The sequence below is a fragment of the Macrotis lagotis genome, chromosome X, assembly GCF_037893015.1.
Source record: "Macrotis lagotis isolate mMagLag1 chromosome X, bilby.v1.9.chrom.fasta, whole genome shotgun sequence".
In the NCBI taxonomy this organism is placed as follows: Eukaryota; Metazoa; Chordata; class Mammalia; order Peramelemorphia; family Peramelidae; genus Macrotis; species Macrotis lagotis.
This window is the reverse complement of record NC_133666.1, coordinates 64,853,213-64,879,844: the sequence shown is the minus strand read 5'-3', so window position 1 is coordinate 64,879,844 and position 26,632 is coordinate 64,853,213. Positions and strand designations below refer to the sequence as shown.

Genomic DNA, 26,632 nt, shown 5'->3' with positions numbered 1-26,632 from the left:
TTGGAGGAGAGGGATAGCCATTCCTCATCCTTGTAATGGCTCTAGAACTCACGGAATCTGTTCTGGTGCTCCAGATATAGTCGGGCAGGTCTGAGTAACACAGAGGCCAAAAACAAAAAGCCCACACTCATTCCTGCTCAGCCCTCACAGTGGGGGAACACTTGGTTTGGAGGCAAGAACACCTGGGTTCAGATGTGGTCTCAGACCCTTACTTGCATTTGACAGTAGTCTCCTTTCTTGAATGTGCAAGATCCAACATGGGGGGCAGAGTAGTGAGCATATTTCATCTGCAGTGTTTATCATACCACTTATGTTTCTACAGTAGAGCAAGGAGAACATTTCTCTGGAAACTGGGGCAGCTGGATGGTCAGTAGGTATAGCACTGGGCCTCAGGAAGACCTGGGTTCAAATCTGGCCTGAGTTACTTGATGTGTGACCCTGAGCAAATCACTTAACCCCTGTCTGCCTAAGGCTGCCTGTCTTCCTAAGGCTATCATCTTTCTATTGATTGAAGAAGAGAGGAGAGAGGGTTCTACCACTTGAAGGAATCAGGAAAGGGGCCTGTAAGTGAAGGGATTTTAATGCCCAGATGAGGACTTTCTATTTGGGGACAGTTTTGAGCCAGTGAGTATTCTAGAGCAGGAGAGTGACATAGATTCCTTTGGTAGCTGCAACTTGCAAAACAAGTGCCTTTTTGTAAAGAATGCTGCCTCAATTTTATGCCTATCTGGCAGCTCAGAAGCTGCTGTAAGGAATAGATTATATTTCTAAACCTCACATGTGGAGGATGAATTAGAAGCCAGAAGACCAATTAGGAGATTTCCACCCATCCATGCAAGACATGATGAAGGCCTTAAATGCAGAGAAGGCAGGGAGGGTAGGCAAAGGGAAGGTCAAGGATGACTTTGAAGTTGTTGATCTGGGTGACTAGAAAGATAGTGATAACTAACAGATAAGAGGCAGCCCGGGGATGTCCTAGTCTGGGAGAGCACTGGGTTTGGAGTTAGGAAAACCTGATTTCATTGTGGTCTCAGACCCTAGGTGCAAGTCACTTAATATCTATCTCCTTCAGTTTCCTCATCTACAAAACCAGTATTTATAACTAACTCCTCCCTTCCAAGATCGGGGTGAGGATATTTGTAGAAACTTTTGCAAACCTTAAAACACTGTATAAATGCTGGTATTATTAGTTGGGTGCATATATCAAGTTCTCTTTTAGGCGATTAAGTGCCCTGCAGAATTGGAAGGGTCTAATACACATTTGTGGTAGGTGCCTAGAACTCAGGAGAGAGATGTGGATAGATAGACAGTCATATCTAATTGAACCTGGGGAGGCGAGAAGTGCTCTACTGAGAACATGAAGAGAAAAGGGCCCAAGACAGAGCCTAGAAGGACATCTTTGGTTAGGAGGTAGGACTTCAACACACATATGGTTTGATGAGTCATGGAGGCTGACTGAGAAGGAGCAGTAGCACAAAAATCCAGGGAAGATCACCATGTGTATAATGGGGTAGAGAGCTCATGAAGAAGAACAGAACCAATTTTATCCAATTGTGCAATGAAAAGACTGATTCCATTTGAGAGATGAGGTAAAAAGCCAGAGTACAAGGGATTTGGGAGGTGAGGAAAGTGGCAGCAGCAACCAGTGTAGATAGCTTTTAAAGCTGTACAAGGAATAATCTGATGGGATGGGGCCAACTGGGGCAAGCTGCCAGAGGAGATGGACTTGACCATAAAAAGGGTCATCACTTTGAACTTGAAGCAAAGGAGGAAAGACTGGGAACTTATGGTAGGCAAGTCTCAAGTCATTTTTGAGTAGGATGGGGAGAAGAAAAGATCTGGACTTCTTGGAAGCACAATAGGGAGGTTCGTTAGGGAATGTTAAAGAATTGTCATAGAGAAGTGAGAACCCACTTAAAACTGAATAGCATAAACAGTGGTGGATCTAATTAGCAAGCTTATGGCTTTTTCTTTAACAATGTTCAGCAGGAACAGGAGTAAGACCTGAGAAGGTGAATGACCCATCATCACAAAAATGTTCAATAGTCAGTTTGTAGGGAGTGAGGCCCAGGGACCAATGAAAGGATTTGGGAAGCTATGGCCAGACAGAGCTGTCCTTCCTGGGGGTAAAACATAGTGACGGGTGATAGTAAGATCAAGAGTACAATCATTTCTCCATGCAGCTGAAGAAATGGGATGCCAAAGCAACTTATATTTTTAGTGTCCCCTCATCTAAGGGCAGGAGGAGAAGTCATTTCAGAGACAATGAGGGGATGAGATATGGAACAAATCAATTTCAGAAGAATTGGGGAAATATGCCCTGAATATTGAAGGGAGCTCTAATGATAAATTAAACAATTCCAGTGCAATTCCCATCTCAATGACACAGTTACACTTTTAAAGTAGAAACAGGTCATGCTGAGTAATCGATATCCTTCATTACGTGCAAAGAAAGTCACCCAAGGAAAAATGAATACTCACATTATGGTGGTATCTTAGGTTGGCAGAAGAGATGGAAGTTATTTTAATGAGGATGATAATGGAAAGCAATAATATTAAAGGACTTCCCAGACTACTGTGACTATAGACATACAACTCCCATTAACTGTAATAGGAGTTAAGCACATGTAATGATAACAAAATAGACCCCTAAATGTCTTTTCAATTGGAAATGTGGTCTAGGTACTCACATACTTTTACATGGAAAATTCTGATAGCAAAATTGATTTCACATTGAAATTGTCCAGAGTCTGGCATGGGCAGTTTCCTTGGACTAGGGTGGTGAGAAATGATCTGTCTGCACGCTGAACATCTTTGCTCTAATTGTGTTCATTATTAGTTTGATTATTAAGAGAAAGTCTCAATAGTTGCAATGGATTTATTCAGTAGCTTGTTATCATCATGCAACTCTGCTGTGCTAGGGGGAAAAGGGAATGATATTTTCTAAAACTATTGCAGTAAGATTCCATCACTTTTCTGTGTTTCCCTTTTTTTCTTATCCCTCCTGCCAGGTAGTAACTCTGCTCTCTATCTCTATTAAGACCCTTATAGTTTGCACACTTGCAAGTTTAATAATATCGAGGTACATTCTCAAACAAACTCAATTATAGTAACTTTAGGGAGATTGAAGTCCATGATAAAAGTAAAAGCACGTGGCCCAATAATATAGCTTTGAGGCACTAAAACTTAATCCATATTAAGCTCCAAATGTAGGAAATCTCTCTGCTTACTTTTATCTCCTCTAAACAAGATAGTTCCCAAACAGGCAGAACTAACCTCTGGGGATTTACAATGACTATCATTTACATAATTGATAAGTGGACTTCAGAGAGACTGTGCCTTGGAATTCAGTCAAAAATATGAGTCATGGGGAAAGAGAATCTATTATTTAGTATTTCAACTGTATAAAAAGTCTGTGGTTGATTATCTTTAAAGCCGATGCAAAGCCTTTTAACAAAATGTCATTTTTTTAATTCCATTTTAAATTCCAAACTTGACCGAGACCAAATAAAATGAGCATTTTGACATACAAAGTAGAAAAGAAAAAAAAGGATTGTACAGGAAATCATTTATCTGTTATACACAGCTTTCTTTTCCTTTTTGGTACATCCTAAATTCAACGTGTAACTTGAAAGCTGTTTCTTTTGAGCCTTCTTTTTTCTTCTCTTCCTGTGCATTTAAAGAAAAAAAGTTTCAATGACTTTCTTTTAACAACTATACAGATCGGCTGCCTTCTTCTCCCAGAATTAGAAAGAAAAGAAAAAGACCAAACCTCTGTAACAATTATGCTCACTCAAGCAAAGTTAAGTCCCAGATTATCCATGGCCCAAAATGTCTGTCTCATTGTGCCATTTGAGTTCATTATCTTTCTGGCAATTGATAATTTACGTTATGGTGTTGCTGTTACTGGATACATTATTCTCCTGCTTCTGCTCATTTCACTGTGCATCAATTCATACAAGTCTTCACGGTTTCTCTGAAGCATCACTTTCAGTCATCATTTCTTATGGCACAATAATACTCCATTATACTCATATAACCATAATTTGTTCCACCATTTTTCTTGGTTTCCCTCCCCCCCCCACCATTAGTTTCCAGTTCTTTGCTATAACAAAAAGAGTTGCTACAAAAATGTTTGTCCATATGAATCCTTTTCTTCTTTAGGTTAGAAAGCCTACTAGTGCTATCACTGGGTCAGAGAGAATACATAGTTCTAAATTGCTTTTCAGAATTACCAGGCCAATTCACAGATCCATCAATAGTGACTTAAGATACCCGTTTTCCTGTAGCTCCTTCAGTATTTGTCATCTAATAGGAATGAGGCAGAATTTTGCATTTTTTCATATAGTTTTTGATTGCTTGGAATTTTTCCTTTCATTGTATTAGGGGAATAATTCATTTTATTATCTATTTGAATGAGGTCCTTATATATAACTCAGATATGAAACGTTTATCAGAGAAGATAGTCCCCCAGCTAATGGTCTCCCATCAAATGAGAAGTTTTTGTACAAAGAAAACTAAGGAAAAAATTGTCTATTTTACCAAACCCTTACCCATAGTTGGAAAACATTTTTCTTTGTGCTGCTAATTTGTTTATGATGTGATCTTTTAGGTCTAAATCCAACTGGACTGTATCTACTTGAAGCTTATCTGAGCATATATGGTGTGAGATCTTGGTCTGAATCAAGTTTCTATTGGACAACTTTCCAGTTTTCATCAAATAGTGAGCCCCTTACTTAAGCAATTGAGGACTTTTTAAATCAGACACTTTGCTGCTAGGTTCATTTGCTGGATCTTTTGTAGCTAATCTGTTCCAATGAGAAGCTTTTCTAATACTAAATAGTTGTGATGATGTTTGAGATAAGGTGCTGCTAGGCCTTCTTCCTTCTCACTTTATTTCCCCATTTTTTCCTTGAACTTCTTGACTTTTTGATACTCCAAATAATTTCATTATCATGTTCTAACTCTATAAACTAATCTTTTAGAAGTTTGGAATGGCCATTCATAAATGAAGTAATGTAAATGGATGGAAAAAAAAACATTTATTATGCACTTGTTTTGTAGGAAGCACTGTGGATACAGTTAGAAAATAAGACAGTCTCTATTCTCAAGGTTCTCATAGTGGAATGGAGATAACTACATGGAAGACTTTAAGTCACAAGTCAGGTTGTAGCAGCTCTTCTTTCATGCCATCCTTCAGGTAGAAACTATCTGATCATGCCAAGAACCTTCTTTTCTGGGTCTCTAAAGAGCTGTGGCTATGTAGCTATGTAGCACTTGACAGAAACAACCTCCACAGAGGTTGTTTCCCTGGATCCTAGGTTATGAGGTCCTGACCATGAGCAATTTAATATTTTCCAATTGTTTAAGTCTTTCTGTTTCTGTAAAAAAAGTGTTTTATAGTTGTATTCATACTTTATATATATTCTATATTTTCAATAGAATTTCTCTTTCCAGTTCTGGTTGATCTGATTTCTGTGGGTTTATTTTATATTCTGTAACTCTGCTTGAGTTATTGTTTCAATTAATTGTTAGCTGATTCTTTAAAGATATCTGCACCATCGTATCATCTGTAAGAGACAATGCTTTCCTCTTTGCTTATTGCCTCAATTTTTTCTTCTCTTACCATAGCTAGAATACCTAGTGCTATATTCAATAACAGTGGTGAAAATGGACTTCCTTGTTTTATATCCACCTTATTGGAAAGGCGTCTAATTTATTTTGGTTACAAAAAATGTTGACTCTTGATTTCAAATAGATATAGTGCTTATTTTTTCCCAACAGAATGGGTGTTGAATTTTAGCAAAAGTCAATTCATCCTATCTGTTGATATAATCCCATGATTATTATGGTTGTAATTTTCTTTATTTTGGATCAGGCTGAATTCCTGGTCTAACTCTACTTATCTAAAACTACATATTCTTTTAAATTTTTTAGTATTTTTAAATCATTAAGAATATTGGTTTACACTTTTCTTTCTGTTTCTCTCTGGTTCAGGTATCATGACCACATTTATATCTTAGAAGGAGTTTGGTAGAATTCCTTCTTTTCTTATTTTTGTAAGTAGTTTATACAATATTGCAATTAACTGTTCTTTGAATATTTATAAGAATTCACTTGTAAATCTGAACTGTCCTAGGATTGTGTTTTTGCATGTTAGGTGAAAAATATGTTTGCTGTTAGGTATCTTTGGATGGTTCTCAACATAGAGAAATGAAGACACTGAATCTCAATACTTGGAAATGTCTACCAGATCTTCTCTGTGTGTCTCTCCCACTTTCACCTAAATATCATCTCTGATGTCCTGTCTCTAGCCTACTGAATGAATCAAACTTTCAACTCTTAGCTCTTGTTCTTTATACACATACATGGTGTCCCAAAACTCTTAGTATAATTTAAAAATCTAGCAATTTATATATAGATATGTGTTATATGTAGATTTTCATATATGTCCATATTTATATTTCATATATGTGAGATTGTAAAAAAGAAATGTGGTCATAAGTGACAAGAAAAGTGAAAATTATCCTTCCTCTCTCTTTTTGCCAGATTCAGTAAAGCTTTTCCTATCACTATTCTGGGAAGAATGTTCTTTATTCCTTAGATTATAAAAGCAAAAAACCTTCTGAAACAATTATTATTGTTTGTCCTTCTTTTCAAAGAAGACGGAGGACATGATATCCCTGGGTGATTTTTTTGACTGTCCTATGAATTGGATTTAAATGAGGCAGAGTACAGAAACAAATAATTTCAGGAAAGAAGCAGCAGAATAAAACAGGAAATTTCATTCAAAATAACTACCAATTGTAAAAAATATCTGGCAGTCTATCTACCAAGGTACATGAAGGACTTAAATGAATATGACCTAAATAACTGGAAAGATATTAATTACTCATAGTTGGGCTAGGCTCATGTAACAAAATTGGGGAGATTTAATGCCATAGCAATTTAACTAAAATTATTATTTTACAGATTAGGGGAAAATCTATCTAGAGGAACAAAAAGGTCAAGAATCTGTAGGGAAATAATGAAGAAAAAAAAGAAATGAAGAGGGCCTGACATGCCAGCTGTCCAACTGTATTCTAAAGTATCAGAACTCTAACCAAATTGGTACATCTTGAGAACAGAACAGATTAGATAAAGTAGAAGCATTTGAATACAATAGTATATATTATTTGTTAAACTTGAGGACACTAAGTACTAGACTAAGAACTCCCTATTTAGCAAAAATTAACATTTAGACTAATTTGTTTTAGACTAACATTTTCTGGCACATTCCAGGATAAACTCCAATAGGATATATCACCTGAATGTTAAGGCTATCTTAAGGGGTGGTGGTGGTGGTGCTAATGTAACAAGGTGATGATAAAAGAAAAATGAACAATTTTGATTACATAATTGCATCTACATAAGCAAAGTAGTGAGAATCAAAAAGGGAATATCGTTAATTTGGAAAAAATATATATATAGTCAAGATATACAAATGTATAGGAGCCATTCTTTAAAGTATTTGAACAGGTTCTTCTTCCAAATGAATAAAGGCGAGCTATTAACACTTATGAAAATGCTCCAAATCACTAATAACAAGAGAAATTCAACAACTTAAAACAACTCTGCCATCCCACCTCAATCCAGTCAGATTGCAAAGATGACCACAAAATGAAAATATGGTTAGCAGTTGTAGAAAGGCAAGCTTACTAGTGTGCTCTTGGTAGATCTGTGAATTGTTTTAACATTCTGGAAAATAATTTAGCAACTATCCAAAAAACATTACTAAAATAGTTGGTTCTTGTCCTTTTTTTTTAGGTTTTTTTGCAAGGCAAACGGGGTTCAGTGGCTTGCCCAAGGCCACACAGCTAGGTAATTATTAAGTGTCTGAGACCGGATTTGAATCCAGGTACTCCTGACTCCAGGGCTGGTGCTTTATCCACTGTGCCACCTAGCTGCCCCCTTGTTCTTGTCCTTCTTTGTCGAAGAAGACCAAAATGACATCACTATGTTTGGGATAAATGACAGTGTGGCTGATTAGACCAATATGAGCTTGGGATGCTTCACCACAGGTTGGGCACAAATAGTACATGAGAACACCTGGGGTGGGTACTTTAAACTTTCGGATGTCAAGTTTCCTTTGAGCTGATTCACTTCTGCCTTCCTCATAGAGCACAGCCCCCTCACTGATGCTGGCATGATAAGCTGGGTGATCTTGTGCCAATGTCTTCTGTGCTGTATGATCAATTCTAAAGTTCTTAAGAAGAACCTTCAGGGTGTCTTGGTATCACTTCTTCTGACCCCCTTGGGAACCCTTGCCTATGGGAGTTCTCCATAAAATAGGTTTTTTTGGCAAGTGATGTCTGGCATTCTAACAACTTGTTCAGCCCCTCATAGTTGCACTCTCTAGTAATGTTGGAATGCTAGGCTAAAACAGTACAGAGACTTTTAACCCAATCATTGATATTATTACACATGTATTCAAGGAATTTCAAGGACTCACTCACAGGTCCAAGAATAATTATGGGCACATTTTCCTTTGTATCAGAAGTGGCCATCCTTTGGGAAATAACTGCATATATTGTGGTAGATGAATATAATGGAATTTTACTGCATGATAAGAATTGAGGAACATGAAGGAAAAGAATCAGTTAAACTTATCCAAATCAAGCCTTAAAAACAATGTGAGGGAAAGAACTCTGAGCAAAGCAGTGACCAATCATGACTTCAAGACGGGAATGAAATAGTAGTACAGAACCATGTAAGCATCTTCAGACATGGCCAATGTGTATATTTTTCTTCCTTGAATATCCATATTTGTTATAAAGGAGGACTCCTACCTGGAGGACAGTTATGGATATGAAAAATAAACAACTCCCCCATCCCAGAAATACACACACTCACATGTATTGCACATAGCGAGAATGAAATTGAACTACTAAAACAAGATTGCCTCTCCCCAAAACCACTCACTGTTTCCCTGTAAAAACAGTCGAGTCCCACTGGACCATGATATTGAAAGTGTTCCTTGAAGTCTTTACTGTGAGTTTGCTCCATGAGATTATGTATATAGATGTATAACAATTATTAGATTTAATATCTGAATGAACTCAGGTTCCCATTAGAGCACAAATGCTTCAGTGACCCCATTATTTTGCTTCCACTGCTCCCAGACCTGATCAACTTAATTATTCTGACTAACGAAACATTTAGGGCATGAATTTCTGATTTGTTTTAAACCAAAAGGGACACTGAAAAGGCCTTCTGCTTAAAAAACAATCACAGTGCCAAAGGAACAACTCCAAGATTGATGGGACTTTATCTACTTGTTACCTCTTGGTTATCTGCATTCCCCTTGAGTCTCGCTGCCTGGCCATACAGTAGGCATATACTAAATGTTGATTGTTTAATTCACTCCAAGGATGCAGTGGCTGTCCTATTTTGATTACTTCTTAGTATCACTAGAGACAGAAAGCATCTTTTAACAGAAGAAGAGGGACCAGAGCTAAATTTTAGCTCTCAGATATATTTATCTTTAAGTATCTGCTATATCATCTTTAAAATAACTAAGGTACCAGAGCCATTGGCTAGGAAGGGGGAGAAAAGCAATCAGCCCACAGTTTCCACCTTCACTGTACACCTGCAATGGGCAGGCCCTTTGGTACTTGGATAGTTAAGGTGAAATTCTTTTTCTTCATAAGAAGACAGGGCATGTCAGCCCAAACAACCCACATCTGAACATTACCTGGGAGCCAGGGCAAGTCTCTTAGAGACTCTGAGTTAGAAGGGACCTTGAAGGCTGTCTAGTAGCTGCCTGGATAGGACGTTGCATCCCTGAGTAGTCATGTAGCCTTCATGTAAGCTCCCGCTCTGTGATCCTAGGTTGTTATATTTTATAGGAGTGGCAGGTCAAATGTAAGTCTAAGCCCTCTACTTATATGACAGCAGTTCATATTCTTCCCCACCACTTCACCTGCCAAGCCTTTTCCCCTCATGTTTTCTAGCCATACTTGAAGGGCAGTCCCCTTGTCATACTCACTGACCTTCTCTGAGTATGCTCTGATCTATCAATGTGATACTTCAAACATAAATCCAGTGTGATCTGCTTCAGGTAGAGAACTTGGCTGATTGTGTTGTATGACCTTGAAGAAGTCCTAGTCTGGCTAGATCTCGGTTCCTCAGTCACAGAATGATCTCTAAGAACCATTCTTAGATGAGAGTAACTTTCTTGGCTGACATATCACATTGTTGATTCCTCCCAAACTTGTGTTCACCCCTAGATCTTTTTCATCTTGATATAACTTCCCCTTTCATGGACAGACTTTGTGACCTCTTTGACTCTTTGACCTTTCCTTGTATTAAATTCAGTTCACAGTTCCAGATATAGTCTAGATATATTATATTCTGGATTCCCTCACCCAGTAAGTTATTGATTCCTCCCTATGTGTTATCCATGGATTAGAAATATATCCTATCTATGTCTTTATTCAAGTAATCAAAATGATGCATAGATCAGGGTCAAGGATAAACCTCAAGGACAGATGTATCTAAAAGCAATACCTTCCACACCACCCACTTTTTTCAAACTCAAATCTTATAACCGCCGAACCATTATTGGTAGCTTCCAGATTTCATTATTGCCAATTTTGAATATATGGTAATAGCTCAAAAGAAGTTCTATTTCTTTTCTACAAAACAGAGAAAGAAATATATACAATAATGAATCTGAAACTTTTATAGCACCGATTTATTTCTCATCAGTGAATGCATTTGTCCTTAAAAAGAATGAAACTGACATCAAAGTGGTCCCCTTGCCCCTTGCCGCCTTTCACTAATGATATGTAACGGCTGCTGAGCCTGCAGTAAACGTGTTTATGTCCAGTTGAATTCCCATCATTTTACAATCCAATATTATTAAAAATAAAAGGCAGTCCCAGGAGCCCAGCACCAGCTCCTGCTTCAAGGCATTTCCTGACATCAGCCTTCACTTTGCACTTCATCTTCAAGTCCCCTATTTGACAAAGCACCCAGAGAGTCAGGAAAGAAGTCTCTTTCTTTGCCTCCTCTCCAAAGGGGCCTGACAAGAGTCAATAGTAATTCCTTCCCAAGGCTACCATCGAAAAATGCCAGATGCATGTCCAAGGGGAAGCTTTCTAAATTCCTTACAATATTATATTAAAGAGCAGTGTAAGAATGCATTTGACTCAGTGGGATTTTTCTTCTTTTCTTGTTCACCACAATCCATTGTAGCAGTTGGCAGGTTAAGTAACAGGAGTTCAAGACCGCCAGGCAGAGGGGCTTTTTTTCCCCTTTGCAAGCACTATCAAAGCAATGGATTCAAAGATGGAAAAAGCAAGAGGAAGAAATCCACTTTTCAATAAAGGACATTCTTTCATAATAGAGCCAGTAAAACTCCCCAGAGCTTGTATCATTCTTTCTATTTCAAATTGAGGGGTTACCATACTTTTCTTCTCAGCCCACAACTCTTCCTGTGTACTGCAGTCATCTACTGCTGTATTTTTAATGTACTCCAAACAAATTCACTTATTATAAAATAGCAGTGACAACCCCAGCTTGTAACAAGTACAATGTAAAATAAAATATCTTCAATATCATCATAATAAAGGCAGCCTATCCATAATTACTATTTTTAGGTTACATAAAATATCCACATTTTTTATTCATGCTTGGTCTAACAGTTGCAATTCAGCACTCTGCAATATTTAAATGGAACTGAATATGCTATGAGAAAACTTTGGGGGAAAAAACAAACTGGGAGTTGGCACCGTGATTGGTGACTTGCTCGATTTTTTCTGTGAATTTGATGATTTCCTGGACCCCTTATGGAGGATCCAGGAAAGACATTGAATAAGGGTTAAATTATGGTATGAATGAGAATAAATCCATGTACACATTTCTAAATTTACTTCTATTAAAATAAGTTCCAGATAGGACAACTAAGAAGAGATTGCCACATTTCCATTGTCTAAGATATTGGTGGGGAGGGGGGGCAGAGAAGGTTAGGAAAGGCAAAGTCTTCTAGGCTACTAGTGATTTCAAACAGTGGAAGTGACGGAGTGGTGTACTTCCAGAGTGGTGATGGGAGATAGTTTGGTTTATGAGGAATGGTAAGAAATACAGTTTTCCGGAATCAGAATGCACAGTAAAGAAGAGTCATGAATAATGTGCCTGAGTTGTAAAAGACTAAATGCCAAACAGAGGACTTTAGAATCCCTGAAGTAAGGGGGATCCAGTTGAGTTTACCGAGGAGGGAAGAACTAGGGTAAGTCAGGTGCTTTAGGGCAATGATTTTCACAGCTGAGTATGAAGGATGGACTAGTAGAAGAGAGACTCAAGGTAAGGGAGCAGTTAGGAGGTCATGGTTTAGGTTAGTGGTTATAAAAGCATGAAGAAGACAAGAGACATGCAAGACCATCATCCCCAATGTTTCAGTCTTCCACTTACTAGTTTTGAGGTCTTTGTCTTTCCTGTCCTTAAACAAAACTCTCAAGTTCCTAAGATTTACTCTAGCACCTTGATTGACAATCCAAGACTCAGTTGGGTACGTGAATGTATACATGTGTGTCTGGTGGGAGTGGGGAAGGGAGGTTCTTTCCATCTGGGTCTGGTGTAGTATTTCTAATATACAAGGAGATGCCCTTCGGGAATTGCAACAAGCCTGAAACTTTGTTCCCTTGTTATGTATGTATTTATGTACTGTTTCCAAACTTGCTTAGGCTGGCCCTGAAATAAGGGTAGAGGATGAGCTGAGAGAAAGTCGATGACTTCATGGAGGTTAAATTAGGCCAAATAAGTGAGTAAAGCAAGAAAAGAAGGGATAAATAAGAGAATCAAAATCCTTTTATAGTTTCTCAGAGTTCACAGGTTATTTAGTTAGTAACGGATTAATTAACCAAAATAGTAATGACTTCCATATTTACAGAGCAGGGAGAAAGACTAGGGTCTATTTATGGCAATTTCAGGATAAGCAGTCTTGGCTCAGGGACACAATGACAAGAACCTAACTGTTGCTGCTTACAAGGAGTTTGCATTCTAGCAGAAGGAAACCACAAAATCACATATAAATATAGATGCAAAAAGGGGGAGTAGCAGGGGACTTGGGAAATGTTTAGTGTTGTCGGTAGAACTTAAGCTGACCCTTAAAGAGAGCTTGAGCTTTCTTGGCATGAGGGACAGTGAGTGCAAATATCTTGAGGTGGGAATGTTGTATTTGGATGACATCAAGGTGGCCAGTTGGGTTGCAAAGTGGAGAGTGATATAGGGGGTAACATGAAGTCACTCTGGAAAGATAAAATGGCAGCTATGCCAATAATCTGGGCCAGAGGAGATATGATGTTGAAGTGGGGGTATGACCACACCAGTAGAGAAAATGAGATGAAAGGGACTGATGCTGTGGAGGTAGATTAAGGTATTAGAAATGTTTCCTAAGTTGTGAACCTGGGTGACTGAAAGAAAGGATAATGGTGCCCTCAAGGGTGAGTTTGGTGAAAGATGACATGCTGATTTGAGATACCCATGAGATATCTATGTAGCAAAGTCCAGTAGGCTAGTTCCTAGAACTCGGGAGAGAGAACAAAAAGGGTGCAGGGGATCTCAGATGTGCCCAGAAGAGAGAAGACATGGATACTGAGTCTACAAAGGACAGGTAAGGGAAAAAAGAGGAGAGGCAAGTGTTACTAAACTCCAGGGAGTAGAAGGAGGGGTTGAGGGTCAACACTGCCAACCCCTGCAGAATGTTCAGGTTTGACAAGTCCTTTGAATTTGGCAAACAAATAGCCCTTCAGGTCCATGGTGGGGTTGGCAGGAATGAAACTGACTTATGGACTATATAAATGCAAGCTACTATTGGAGCAGCTGCATACCTACTGTATTCCTTCTGAATTCCATTGTATTAGATTCAGTCCAAGGATACAGAGCCTGTCCTTTTGGACCTGCCTCTCCTCTCCTGCAGCTCTGCCTCATAGGTTGAGGTCATCTGTGAAGTTAATGAGTCCGCCCACTATGCTTTTACTAATAAAAATGTTCAGTGTGAACATCCAAAGACATACCCTTAGGGTTAGGCAACATCTTGCCATGCTGATACTGAACCATCAAGTCGGGCGAACTTGTCATCTGTTTCTTAATCCTTAATAAAACATGAGATACTTGGTCAAAAGCTTTTCTAAATCTAGATCAACTTTCTATAGCATTTTTCATCTATTATTTTAGTGACACTAAAAAAAAGAATTGAGAAGTAAGTGGGAGGTGATATGGTGGAGGAAATGAGTCTTGGTGACATGTTCTGGAAATTAGGAGAGCTTGGTAATGAGAGCTTTAGAGAGTGGCAGGGTCAAGTGAAAGCTTTCTTAAACAGAGGGAGCTTAGGAGGCCTCTGGCCTTCTACAGTTTTCCTTAACAATTACACTTCAGACCAACACGTTCAGGCACTGCCATAACCCACATATATTTTTTAGCAATATGTGATAGTTTAGAAACATGGCACACTTTGATTAGCCATTTCCACATTGAAAGACGCGTGTGGCACCACTGACCCGACTCAGTAGGAAGCCGCCAACCCTAGAAAATGTGTGTCCTCCCAGTCTCATCAATATTGGCTTATATCATTTCTATTTATTTTTACTACTTTAATAAGTATCCACACAGGCCCTTTAGAAAGTCTGAACTGGCCTTACTTTAATTACAAGTGAGACTGGGCCCTTCATGCCTGTTTATTATCTGCTTTTGGCATCACCCTTCTTTCTGCAGATTCATTAGGAGTCTGTGGGCCTTAGGTCCCTGGAATCCAGGGGACAAAACCCCCTGAAGTCTGAGATAGAGAAATGGTGGCCGAGTTGATATTTCTGCCTTAGGTGGAGTATGGGGCAAAGGGGTTATATACCAGCCAAGCCACTTTCCCCTAAAGTCAATTTTTCTAGTAGTACTCGCAGTCGAAGTTTGGGAATCCATATCCAGAAATGAATATTTTTCCCCACATGGGTTACATCACAGGCATTGTGGTTATCATGGAAGAAGCCCAATACAATACTTAATATAGCTGGGAGATGAGATGAATACAGGATGGATTTATTTGAGGGTTTGGGATCTTCAGAGACCCTAGAGCAGTACCTGTCCCTTGCTATTCCTGAGTAAATTTGTGATGGATTGAAGGGAGGAGTTATCAAAAGGAAAAAAAGGAGTTTAGAAAAGGGAGAGTGGCAGGGGGCAGCCTAATGACAACTTCAGTTTGGAGTCACTCAACTGGTCAGTCTGGGGTGAGGGCATGAGGATAAATGCCCCATGGATGATGCTTTATTTAAGGGAAAAAACAACTCTTTCATGAACTGCCTCATTCATACTCAGTTTTGCAACACAACTGTTCATACAGCATGGATTCTTTTTCCTTAGTTTAATAACCCCCAGAGACCAGGTATTGGGTCTAGCACTGTCACCTGTATGCAGTAGCATATTAATGCATTTTTCTATAGCATTTGAAGCTTTGTCTAAGCTCCATATAGAATCTCATTTGATCCTCATATCAATGGAACTCAAGGAAGATCAAGATGAGGAAGAGGCCATTCAATTTGGCTATTAAGAGATGACTGTCAGGTGTAGTTGAATGACGTTCAAAGCCACATTGCCATGAGCACAGAACACTTTCTCTAGGAACTCAGCCACAAAGTGGAAAGAAAATACAGGACAGGAGCGGATGGGGATGGATGGATGAATGGGGAAGATATCAGAGAGGTCAGGAAGGGCTGAGTTCAAGGATGGAAGGCATGGATTTCTTCTGGCAAGAAGAGCCATCTCTTTGTTTGAAAGTGGAGTGAAGATGTCAGATAGATAGAAGCTGAGGGTGGTGTGGAAAGCAATTGCTCTCAGGACAGATGGATGTCCCAGAGCAATAGAAAGTTTCCTGTTTGCTTCTGTTCAATTTCTGAAGAAACACTAGACCTCCCCATTGGGCAATTTCACTGGGAATCCTAAGATTGCTATTGTACCATGAACTTAATAGCATGGAGCACATCACCCTAGGAGTATCCCTTGACTTATCTTTCCCCCCCAAACACACACACACAGCGTATTACTTTATCCATGGGGAAGGTCAAAGCAGTTGATTGAGCCAAACTGTAACCTCAAGTTATATAGCCTAGAATAACTTAAGTCATTCTTATGTTTTTTTTTTCAAAATGGACAAATTACTTCTTAAAATAATTCAATTCTAAATTTCTGAGATTGAGAAAGTAAGATGTAGAGTATAAATACCCTCCAGTGGAAAGAATTCATACTTTCCTCTCTAGGAACAGTGAAGACTGAATACTTATGGAGAGTCCTACTGATCTTTACTCCACCTCTTAGAAGACACTAATGTGGAGGATTAATCTAGGAAATACCCCAAATGCATCCACTTACATTACCATTATTTTTCCTATTCTCCGCCCCCCCCATGTGGACTTGCCTTTCTGTATGCATCTTACATATTTAAAGAGCTTAATGCTGATCATTATTTCATTTTAAAATTTTTATTTCCTACTCTAGGAAGCCTTATTAAGTTTTACAATACACCCTTTCCAGATTGTAAAAAAATAGAGTGGATCAACAGTCCTTTCTGAAATGTTTCAATTCCATAGGGACGTTTCATGAATTAAAAAAAAAATTAACAGGTTTTTAATTTTTCCCAGTGACAATTCAATAGAAAATATTATTGAAAAGTCAGTGAGGAAAAAATGCCTTTAAATTCTATCTATTATAGATATTTGATTACATGAGGGAAATCCAGATTGAATGTGCTGGTCTTAGGGCCATCTAAGAATTTTTACCGATGTTGGAAGGGCTGCTCTTTTCTCCTCATCTGGGACTCTACTAGCCATGGTAGCTACCTTTGGTTGAAAGGACCAATAAGTTTTTTTTTCCCCATTAAAATTCCTATTTGATACAAGTTCATAAATAATCATCTTCTTCTTGTCCCCATGCCCCCCCCTGCCCTTGCTGCTAGATTATCTCTTGATCTTAGTAGGCCTTGGGATTTGAGCTTTTTTGCCACTTCCCCCATTCCTCTCTCTCCTTCAACACCATTCCTCTGAGCTCAACTCAGCATCCCCTCATTCAGACTCAGAAAATCACTATGTGTTTCCTTTCTTTCTTTACAAAGGAGCAGCAGGAGCCACCCCTTTGTCTAGTGCCTCATTCTGGCCCCTTTTGGACCCAGGGCTGCACAAGCAATTCTGATGTGTTTCAAACCAAGTTATCAAATGCCATGATTGTGATCTGGAAATGTCTGGAAGGTCTGAGGGGAAGGCTTAGCAAATGGCAACAAAGGCCTGGAGAGGGCCTGGGTGGAGGGGGCGGGACTCAAAGGGCAAGCACAGCCAGGTTGGTGAAAGAAAACAAAGAGGGCCTAGTGTGATCATGAGGGGTGTCCAGAGAATACCTCCCTTCCAGGTCTCTAAAAATGCGCCTTCAGTATATGCTAGGCTGAAACTTTCCTTTCTGACAAATAAACCCAGAAAAAACCAAAATGGCAGAAAGGTGCTCAGATAAGTAAGGGAAAGGTTTTTTGGTGCTCTTGGCCTATAACTGGCTACATGAGCGACAACAGAGGTGGCCACTGTTTTCAAGAGAGTTTGAAAGGAGAGGAATGACCTCCATCAAGACTTTCCAGTTTACCTGGACTTGTCCATGGGAGGACCCCACCCCAGCCTTTCAACTGCATTGGGCCTCTCTCCCAAGGTGAACAAAGCCCGGTAGAGCCCATACACACAGAGTAGCTTAGAGAAGAAGTTTTAAATGTTGACTCATTGGAATGGCTTCTTCCTATTAGTGCATCCATTCTCTTAAGGTGGAAAAATGAAGTAACATCATTTGTGTCTGGGATGTAAAGGAAGTTAAGTTAGGTGCTATCTAACATGGCATGGGATACCGGCAGCCCTGAATTTGGGATCAAGCCAAAGCAATGCCAATGAGTTGAACTCAATGAATAAAGACTCTTTTACTTGAATGAGGCTGCTTGTATGCAGTTGTTTACCCCAGCCACTTCATTAATGTGGAATTTAGCATACATCTACATTAACAAATAATACAAGTAAGCCAAATTCTTTTAACTATCTTTAAGAAGACATTGGTTTTGAAAAGAAATAAGGACTTCCGGCCAAGATGGCGGAGAGAAGACAGGCACAGTTCTAAAGTCTCCTGATCTCTTCCCCATCTATCACATGAAACAAACCTCTTAAAAGAAATCTGAACCAGGAAACCCAGAAAGAAAAGCCAGGAGAGGAAAATCTAGCTCAGGATTTGTCTCGTCTCCCGCAGCAGCCTTGGCTGAGTACTGGCAGGTGAGTCTGAGCTCCGAGGGAAGATCTGCCCCGGATCAGCCAGATCAACCGCTGAATCGGAACTGGGAGTCTGAGAGCCGGACCTGCTGGATCAGTGGTGGGGCTGGACGAAGGGGGCTTGGGTCCGTGGGGAAGCAGAGGCGCTGGTGTTGGGGCTGTCCCCCTGGAGCTTGGGGAAGGGGCTGCGGGGAGAGGTCTGGTGCAGGAGAGCTGCGGAAACCATCCCTAGGCTCCTGGGGTCTGAGAAAATCTGAGCCCACGCCTCCATTGCACTGAGGCCTCCTCCCAAACAAATGCAAATTATTCTGCCTCAGGCCCAGGTGGGTGAACAAAAGAACCAGCCCAGCTGAGGAATGACCTCAGGCCAGGGTAAAGCCCACCATTGATTGAAGGCAAAAGAATTCAATAGCTCCAATTTCCTCCCTCAAGGAAAGGGAGAAGGCCTCCCAACCAAGATCACAGACATTCCAGAGAGGGCAACCAGCACCTCCTACTGGCCAGCCAGAGAAACTGCACTCAGTAAAGCCTTTAGAGATCCCAAGCCCAGGTGAACCAGCCCCAGTCAACTCAAGGTCTTAGCATAATGAAGAAGGGTCAGCAGAAAGGTGGATCCATAGAAAAATTCCTGGAAGGGAAAGACCCCAACCCAGAGAGGCCTGGAACATCTGAGGAGAAGACAATCTGGTCTCCAGCACAGAAAGACTTCCTTGAAGAAATAAAGAAGGAGTTTAAAAATCAACTGGAAAATTTGGGGGAGAAAATTAATACCTTGTAACAAGAAAACAAAACCTTAGAAAGTAGAATTGGACAATTACAAAATGAGAACAATTCTCTCAGATCCTCAAATGAGCAAATGCAAAAAGAAATTAATTCTCTCAAAACATCAACTGGTCAAATGGAAAGCTCTTTCAAAAGTAGAATTGACCAATTCGAAAAGGTTAATGAAGAAAACTCCTCCCCCCAAAAAATAATGGATTCTACAGAAACTAATGACTCCACGCGACAGCAAAAGTCAGTTAAACAAAATCAAAAAATAGAAAAAATAGAAGCAAATGTGAAATACCTCATCAACAAAACCACTGACCTCGAGAATAGATAGAGGTGGGGGAACCTGAAAATTATAGGACTTCCTGAAAACACTGAAGAGAAAAAAAGCCTGGACTTAATATTACAGGATCTAGTGATGGAAAACTGCCCTGACATCATCGAATCAGAGGGCAAAGTAGTTATTGAAAGAGTAGATCGATCCCCACCAGAAAAAGATGCTAAAATGAAAACACCAAGGAATATTGTGGCCAAACTGCAGAACTATCAGATAAAAGAGAAAATCCTGCAAGCAGCCAGAAAGAAACAATTTAAATATCAAGGAGCCACAGTAAGGATCACACAGAACCTGGCGGCATCAACTTTAAGGGATCGAAGGGCCTGGAATGAGATATTTCGAAGAGCATGGGAACTTGGAATGCAGCCAAGAATCTACTTTCCTGCAAAGCTGAGCCTTCTCTTCCAGGGAAAAAGATGGACATTTAACAAAATGGAAGAATTCCAAAAATTTTTGATGAAAAGACCAGAGCTAAACAGAAAATTTGGATATCAAACAGGAGGTTCAAGAGACACATGAAAAGGAAAAAAAAAGGGGGGGTGGTAAAAGGAAAAAAATGCAATCCAGCAAGTTGAAACTGGCTATATCCCAGCATGGGGAGGGGGGAGAGACTCTCATAAATCCTGAGAAATGTAACTCTAACAGAGAGAATATACCAAGCCAGAAATGATGGACATCCATGACCTATCCATGAGACTGATATCTAATGGGATGTAACTGGCTTTAATTCCACTGGGGAGAAAGACTAATAACTCTCAGGAATTTTGACTTTATTCAACAGAATATACTGAACTAGAAGGGACAGACAGTCAGAATTTTCTATGACTTAGATAGAATGATCTAAAAAAAAATAAACTACCTCCCTAAAAAGGGGGACAGGAAAGAGACGGGAGGAGGGAGGGGATCGAATGGGACAAATCTCTTTACACTAAGAGGTACAAAAAACCTGTGGTAATAGAGGGGAAGAAGGGAGTAGAGGAGAAACACCTGAATCTTCTTCTCATCAGACTTGGCTTAAAGTCAACCTACACATACTCAGTTAACTTATGAAACATCTAACCTTTCAAGAAGTAAAAGGGGAAAAGGGGAGGAGGGACAGAGAAAGGGAAGGGGAGTGGAGGAAATAAGGGGAAATAACAAAAGGAAGGGAAGGGAACAGGGAAAGGGGAAAGAAAGGGGAGGGTGTGATATGGGAGGGCAAACACACTAAAGGGGGTGGTATTCAAAAACAAAATACTGGGGAATATGGATAAAAGGGGGGAAAAGGGGGAAAATACAAAAAGAGGGAAGATAGCACAGAGGGCAAGAAAGAATTATTAATCATAACCTTGAATGTGAATGGGATGAACTCTCCCTTAAAACGTAAGCAAATAGCAGAGTGGATTAAAAAACAGAATCCTACAATATGCTGCTTACAAGAAACTCATTTGAAGCAGAGAGATACATATAGAGTAAAGGTAAAAGGTTGGAGCAAAATATATTTTGCTTCAGCTGAAGTAAAAAAAGCAGCGGTAGCAATCCTTATCTCAGACAAAGCAGCATCAAAAATAGATAGCTTTAAAAGAGATAAGAAGGAAACTTTATCCTCCTAAAAGGTACCATAGACAATAAAGTCATTTCAATATTGAATATATATGCACCCAGTGGGACAGCACCCAAATTGTTAGACGAGAAGCTGAAAGAATTACAGGAAGAAATAGACAGCAAAACTCTACTAGTGGGAGACCTCAACCTCCCACTATCAGATCTAGATAAATCAAATCATAAAACAAACAAGAAAGAAATTAGGGTGGTAAATAGATTGCTAGAAAAATTAGATATGGTAGACTTATGAAGGAAACTGAATGGGGATAGGAAGGAATATACCTTTTTCTCTGCAGTACATGGAACCTCTACAAAAACTGACCATGTACTAGGACATAAAAACCTAATGATCAATTGCAGAAAGGCAGAAATAGTGAATACATCTTTCTCAGATCACAATGCAATAAAAGTCATATGCAACACTGGGCCAAGGAGATATAGACCCAGAGCAAATTGGAAAATGAATAACCTCATCTTAAAAAATGAGTGGACCAAAAAACAAATTATAGAAAGAATTAACCATTTTATTCTAGATAATGATAATAATGAAACAACATACCAAAACCTATGGGATTCATTCAAAGCAACTCTCAGGGGATATATTATAGCTCTAAATGCATATATGAATAAATTGGAGAAAGAGGAAATCAATGAACTAAACATGCAACTAAAAAAAATTAGAGAAAGAACAAATCAAAAATTCCCAATCAAATACCAAATTAGAAATTTTAAAAATTAAAGGAGAAATTAATAAAATTGAAAGCAAAAAAAAACTATTGAATTAATAAATAAAACCAAAAGTTGGTATTATGAAAAAACCAGTAAAATTGATAAACCTCTCGTCAATTTGATTAAAAAAAAAGAAGAAAACCAAATTTCTAGTATTATAAATGAAAAAGGTGAACTCACCACCAATGAGGAGGAAATTAAAGTAATAATTCGAAATTATTTTGCCCAATTTTATGCCAGTAAATTTGATAATCTAAGTGAAATGGATGAATATTTACAAAAATATAAGCTGCCCAGGTTAAATGAAGAAGAGATTAAACACCTGAACAACCCTACTTCAGAAAAAGAAATTTAACAAGCCATTATTGAACTCCCTAAAAAAAAATCTCCAGGGCCTGATGGATTCAAAAGTGAATTCTACCAAACATTTAAGGAACAATTGGTTCCAATCCTATATAAACTCTTTGGAAAAATAGGGAAAGATGGAACTCTGCCTAACTCTTTCTATGAAACCAATATGGTACTGTTACCTAAACCAGGAAGAGTTAAAACAGAGAAAGAAAATTATAGACCTATCTCCTTGATGAATATAGATGCAAAAATCCTAAATAAAATCTTAGCAAATTGACTACAACCAGTCATCACTAGGATAATACATTATGATCAAGTAGGATTTATTCCAGGAATGCAGGGTTGGTTCAATATTAGGAAAACTGTTAGTATACTCAATTATATCAATAACAAACCTATCAGAAACCATATGATAATATCAATAGATGCTGAAAAAGCTTTTGACAAAATACAGCATCCATTCCTATTAAAAACACTAGAGAGTATAGGAATAAATGGACTGTTCCTTAAAATAATTAGCAGTATCTATCTGAAACCATCAACAAGCATTATACTCAATGGGGAGAGGCTAGAGGCATTCCCAATAAGATCAGGGGTGAAACAAGGGTGCCCATTATCACCACTACTATTCAATATTGTATTAGAAATGTTAGCATCAGCAATTAGAGAAGAAAAAAAATTAAAGGAATTAGAACTGGGAAGGAAGAGACAAAACTCTCACTATTCACAGATGACATGATGGTCTACCTAGAGAATCCCAAGAAATCATCTAAAAAACTACTGGAAACAATTAGCATTTTAGCAAAGTTGCAGGTTATAAAATAAACCCCCATAAATCCTCAACTTTCCTATATATGACTAGCAAGAAACAGCAGGAAGAGCTAGAAAGAGAAATTCCATTCAAAGTAACCTCAGACAGTGTAAAATACTTGGGAGTCTATTTGCCAAGACAGACTCAGAATCTTTATGAAAACAATTATAAAACACTTCTCACACAAATTAAATCAGATTTAAATAACTGGGCAAATAACAACTGCTCATGGATAGGTAGAGCTAAATATAATAAAAATGACAATTCTACCAAAACTAAACTATCTGTTTAGTGCCCTACCAATCAAAATTCCAAAAAATTACTTTAATGAGTTAGAAAAATTTGTAAGTAAATTCATATGGAGAAATAAAAAGTCAAGAATTGCGAGGAGCTTAATGAAAAAAAAAATGCAAACGAAGGTGGCTTAGCACTACCTGATCTAAAATTATATTATAAAGCATCAGTCATCAAAACTGTTTGGTATTGGCTAAGAAATAGAGTGGTGGACGAGTGGAATAGACTAGGTGTAAAAGCAGGAGAGGATTATAGTAATCTGCTGTTTGATAAACCCAAAGAGTCAGGCCACCAGAATAAAAACTCCCTCTTTGATAAAAACTGCTGGGATAATTGGAAGTTAGTATGGAAGAAACGTAGATTAGACCAACATCTCACACCCTTTACCAAGATAAGATCCAAATGGTTACAGGACACAGACATAAAAAACAATACTATAAGCAAATTAGAAGATCAAGGACTAGTGTACCTGTCAGATCTATGGAAAGGGGAACAGTTTATGACTAAGGAAGAATTGGAGAACATCACTAAAAACCAATTAGATGATTTTGATTACATTAAATTAAAAAGCTTTTGCACAGATAAAACCAATGTAATCAAGATCAAAAGAAAAGTAGTAAATTGGGAAACAATCTATACAACTAATGATTCTGACAAAGGACTCATTTCTAAAATATACAGAGAACTGAGACATATTTTTAAAACAAAAAGCCATTCCCCAATTGACAAATGGTCAAAGGATATGCAAAGACAATTTACAGATGAGGAGATCAAAGCAATCCATAGCCATATGAAAAAATGCTCTAAATCATTAATTATTAGAGAAATACAAATTAAAGCTACGCTGAGGTACCACCTCACACCTCTCAGATTGGCCAGTATGACCAGGAAGGATAATGATCATTGTTGGAAGGGATGTGGGAGATCTGGGACTCTATTACACTGTTGTTGGAGCTGTGAACTCATCCAACCCTTCTGGAGAGCTATTTGGAACTATGCCCAAAGGGCAACAAAAATGTGCATACCCTTTGACCCAGCAATGCCACTACTGGGTCTATTCCCTGAAGAGATGATGAAAAAGGTAAAAACATTACTTGTACAAAAATATTTATAGCAGCCCTGTTTGTGGTGGCAAAGAATTGGAAATCCAGTAAATGCCCTTCAATTGGGGAATGGTTTAGCAAACTGTGGTATATGTATGTCATGGAACACTATTGTTCTGTTAGAAACTAGGAGGGACAGGATTTCAGGGAAACCTGGAGGGATTTGCATGAACTGATGCTGAGTGAGATGAGCAGAACCAGAAAAACACTGTACACCCTAACAGCAACATGGGAGTGATGTTCAACCTTGAAGGACTTGCTCATTCCATCAGCGCAACAATTGGGAACAATTTTAGGCTGTCTGCAAAGGAGAGTGCCATCTGTATCCAGATAAGGAGCTGTGGAGTTTGAACAAAGTACAAGGACTATTCCCTTTAATTCGGGAAAAAAAACCCAGATGTCTTATTGTTTGATCTGGTTACCTCTGAGAATTCTGTTCTTCTCTTTAAGGATATGATTTCTCTCTCATCACACCCAATTTGGATCAAGGTACAACATGGAAATAAAGTAAAGACTGACAGAGTGCTATCTGTGGGGTGGGGGGAGGGAAGCAAGATTGGGGGAAAATTGTAAAACTCAAATAATATCTCTAATAAAAATTAAAAAAAAAATAAGACATTGGTTTTATATTACCTTATTTTTTTCTTCAGACATTGATGCCCTGGCAACAGCATGTTTTCCTGCTATCTTTGTTCTTCATTTTCTTTATGTCTTCCTCCCCCTAGTCCTGCTTACCATACCATCCCCCAGTAGAATTTTTTAAATGATGCCTCTCTGTAAAAATAGTTCAAGTCTCACCTTTTCAGCCAGCCTTCTCTCCTACATAAAAACTGTAAAATGAAACAAATGACAAAACCCAAGGGGGGAGGGGGACTGAAATTTTTCCTCAAGTTTGTGGTGACAGCCTCCTTTCTAAAGACCAGGAGGATGAAATTTCTCATTTGCAGCCCCTACAGGCCTACGTTTCTTTGTTGGCACTAAGCTGAGTGATATCCAGGGAAGCCACAGTGCTCTAGGGGAACCCTCTTCTGTCTCTGTCCCAGTGACACATTTTATGTCCAAATAACCCCATATGAATAATGGTGGGCCTAAGCTGAGGCCAGAATTGACCCCTTTCATCAAAGCCCTTCTAACTTATTGAACAACACCATCATATTAATGGTCTAATGAATGTCACATTCTATATTGGGTGCCCAGTAGAGTATGGGTTACCTTTGAAGGAGTGTCTGCCTAATTCTAAACATGGAACTGGATTGGGAAGTGATAACTAACCTAGCCATCCATGTGTTTAGAGAAGCAGAGAATGTCAGGCCTCAACTTAGGGAGACAAGTAAAAATGTGCCAGCAGATATTCATTATCAGTGTGACCCTGGTAAGCCAATGAACCTCTGCCTCAGTTTCTTCCTCTTCTGGTTGCTTTTGGGGATTAGGGGAGAAAATCTTTGTAAAGCACTTGGTCCAGGGCCTGGTCCCTAGTTTGGCACATAATAAATGCTAAGTTCCTACAGTCCTGCCTTGGACACAGGTGCCATAAATATGCCCATGAGAACAAGAAAGGCACATTTCTTGAAACCTGTGACGTAGTTGTTTCCTTCATGGTTATTTTTAATGAGAAGCTTCAGTACCACTTTTGCTCTAGGAGGAATGTCAAAGGCAGACTACAATCCAGAAAGCCTTGCCTCTACCTCCCTCAGAGCTAGCTCTATCTTACATGGGGCAGTATCAGGATGCCAAACCAAACCAGAGAGCCTGACCCTTAACAGTTAGAAATAATCGTCCAATAGCCCTCATTTTGTGCGCAAAGAAAATGGAAGGAAGGACCAGTGACGTGGCTGGGGGTACCCAGAGCAGAGTTGGAGGTGGGAAGGGTATAGAGTTCTGCAGTGAGCTATTTCTGGTTTGTCTTTAGTTCTGAAGGGAAGATTTCTTCCCTTTACACCCCCAGGATTCAATTCTGGGAAGAGAGACTTTGGAGGACATGCTTCCTCCTTTTCAGGATCCAGAGGGTGGGGGGAACCTCTCCATTCTCTATCCTTCCTGAACTCAGAAATGACTGCTTAACTGCCAAATCCAAGACCTTTTGACTAATCTTGATCTTTGGATGCCAGTCAAAACCCTTTGCTCCTTATGATTCTCTCTTCTTGAGGTATTTGTGATGCTGCTCTCAGACCTCCAATTTGGCTGCTCTTCTCAGATTCATTTGCTGACCCTTTATTCACACCAGACCTCCCAAATTTCATCTTGGGCCATCTCCCCTTCTCTCTATATACTAGTTCTTGGCGACCTCATCTGCTTATAAGGTTTTAATTATCATCTCTATGCTGAAGACTCCCAGAGCCCT

At 39.0% G+C, this 26,632-nt stretch overlaps 1 protein-coding gene and 1 pseudogene across 4 annotated transcripts in view; both read right to left on the bottom strand.

Annotated features, from left to right (window-relative positions):
• The window catches only part of DIAPH2 (diaphanous related formin 2), an 857,560-nt gene that overhangs the window by 5,087 nt on the left and 825,841 nt on the right, over positions 1-26,632 (bottom strand). The window lies entirely within an intron of this gene.
• The window catches only part of LOC141499687 (eukaryotic translation initiation factor 2D pseudogene), a 91,735-nt pseudogene continuing 87,032 nt past the window's right edge, over positions 21,930-26,632 (bottom strand).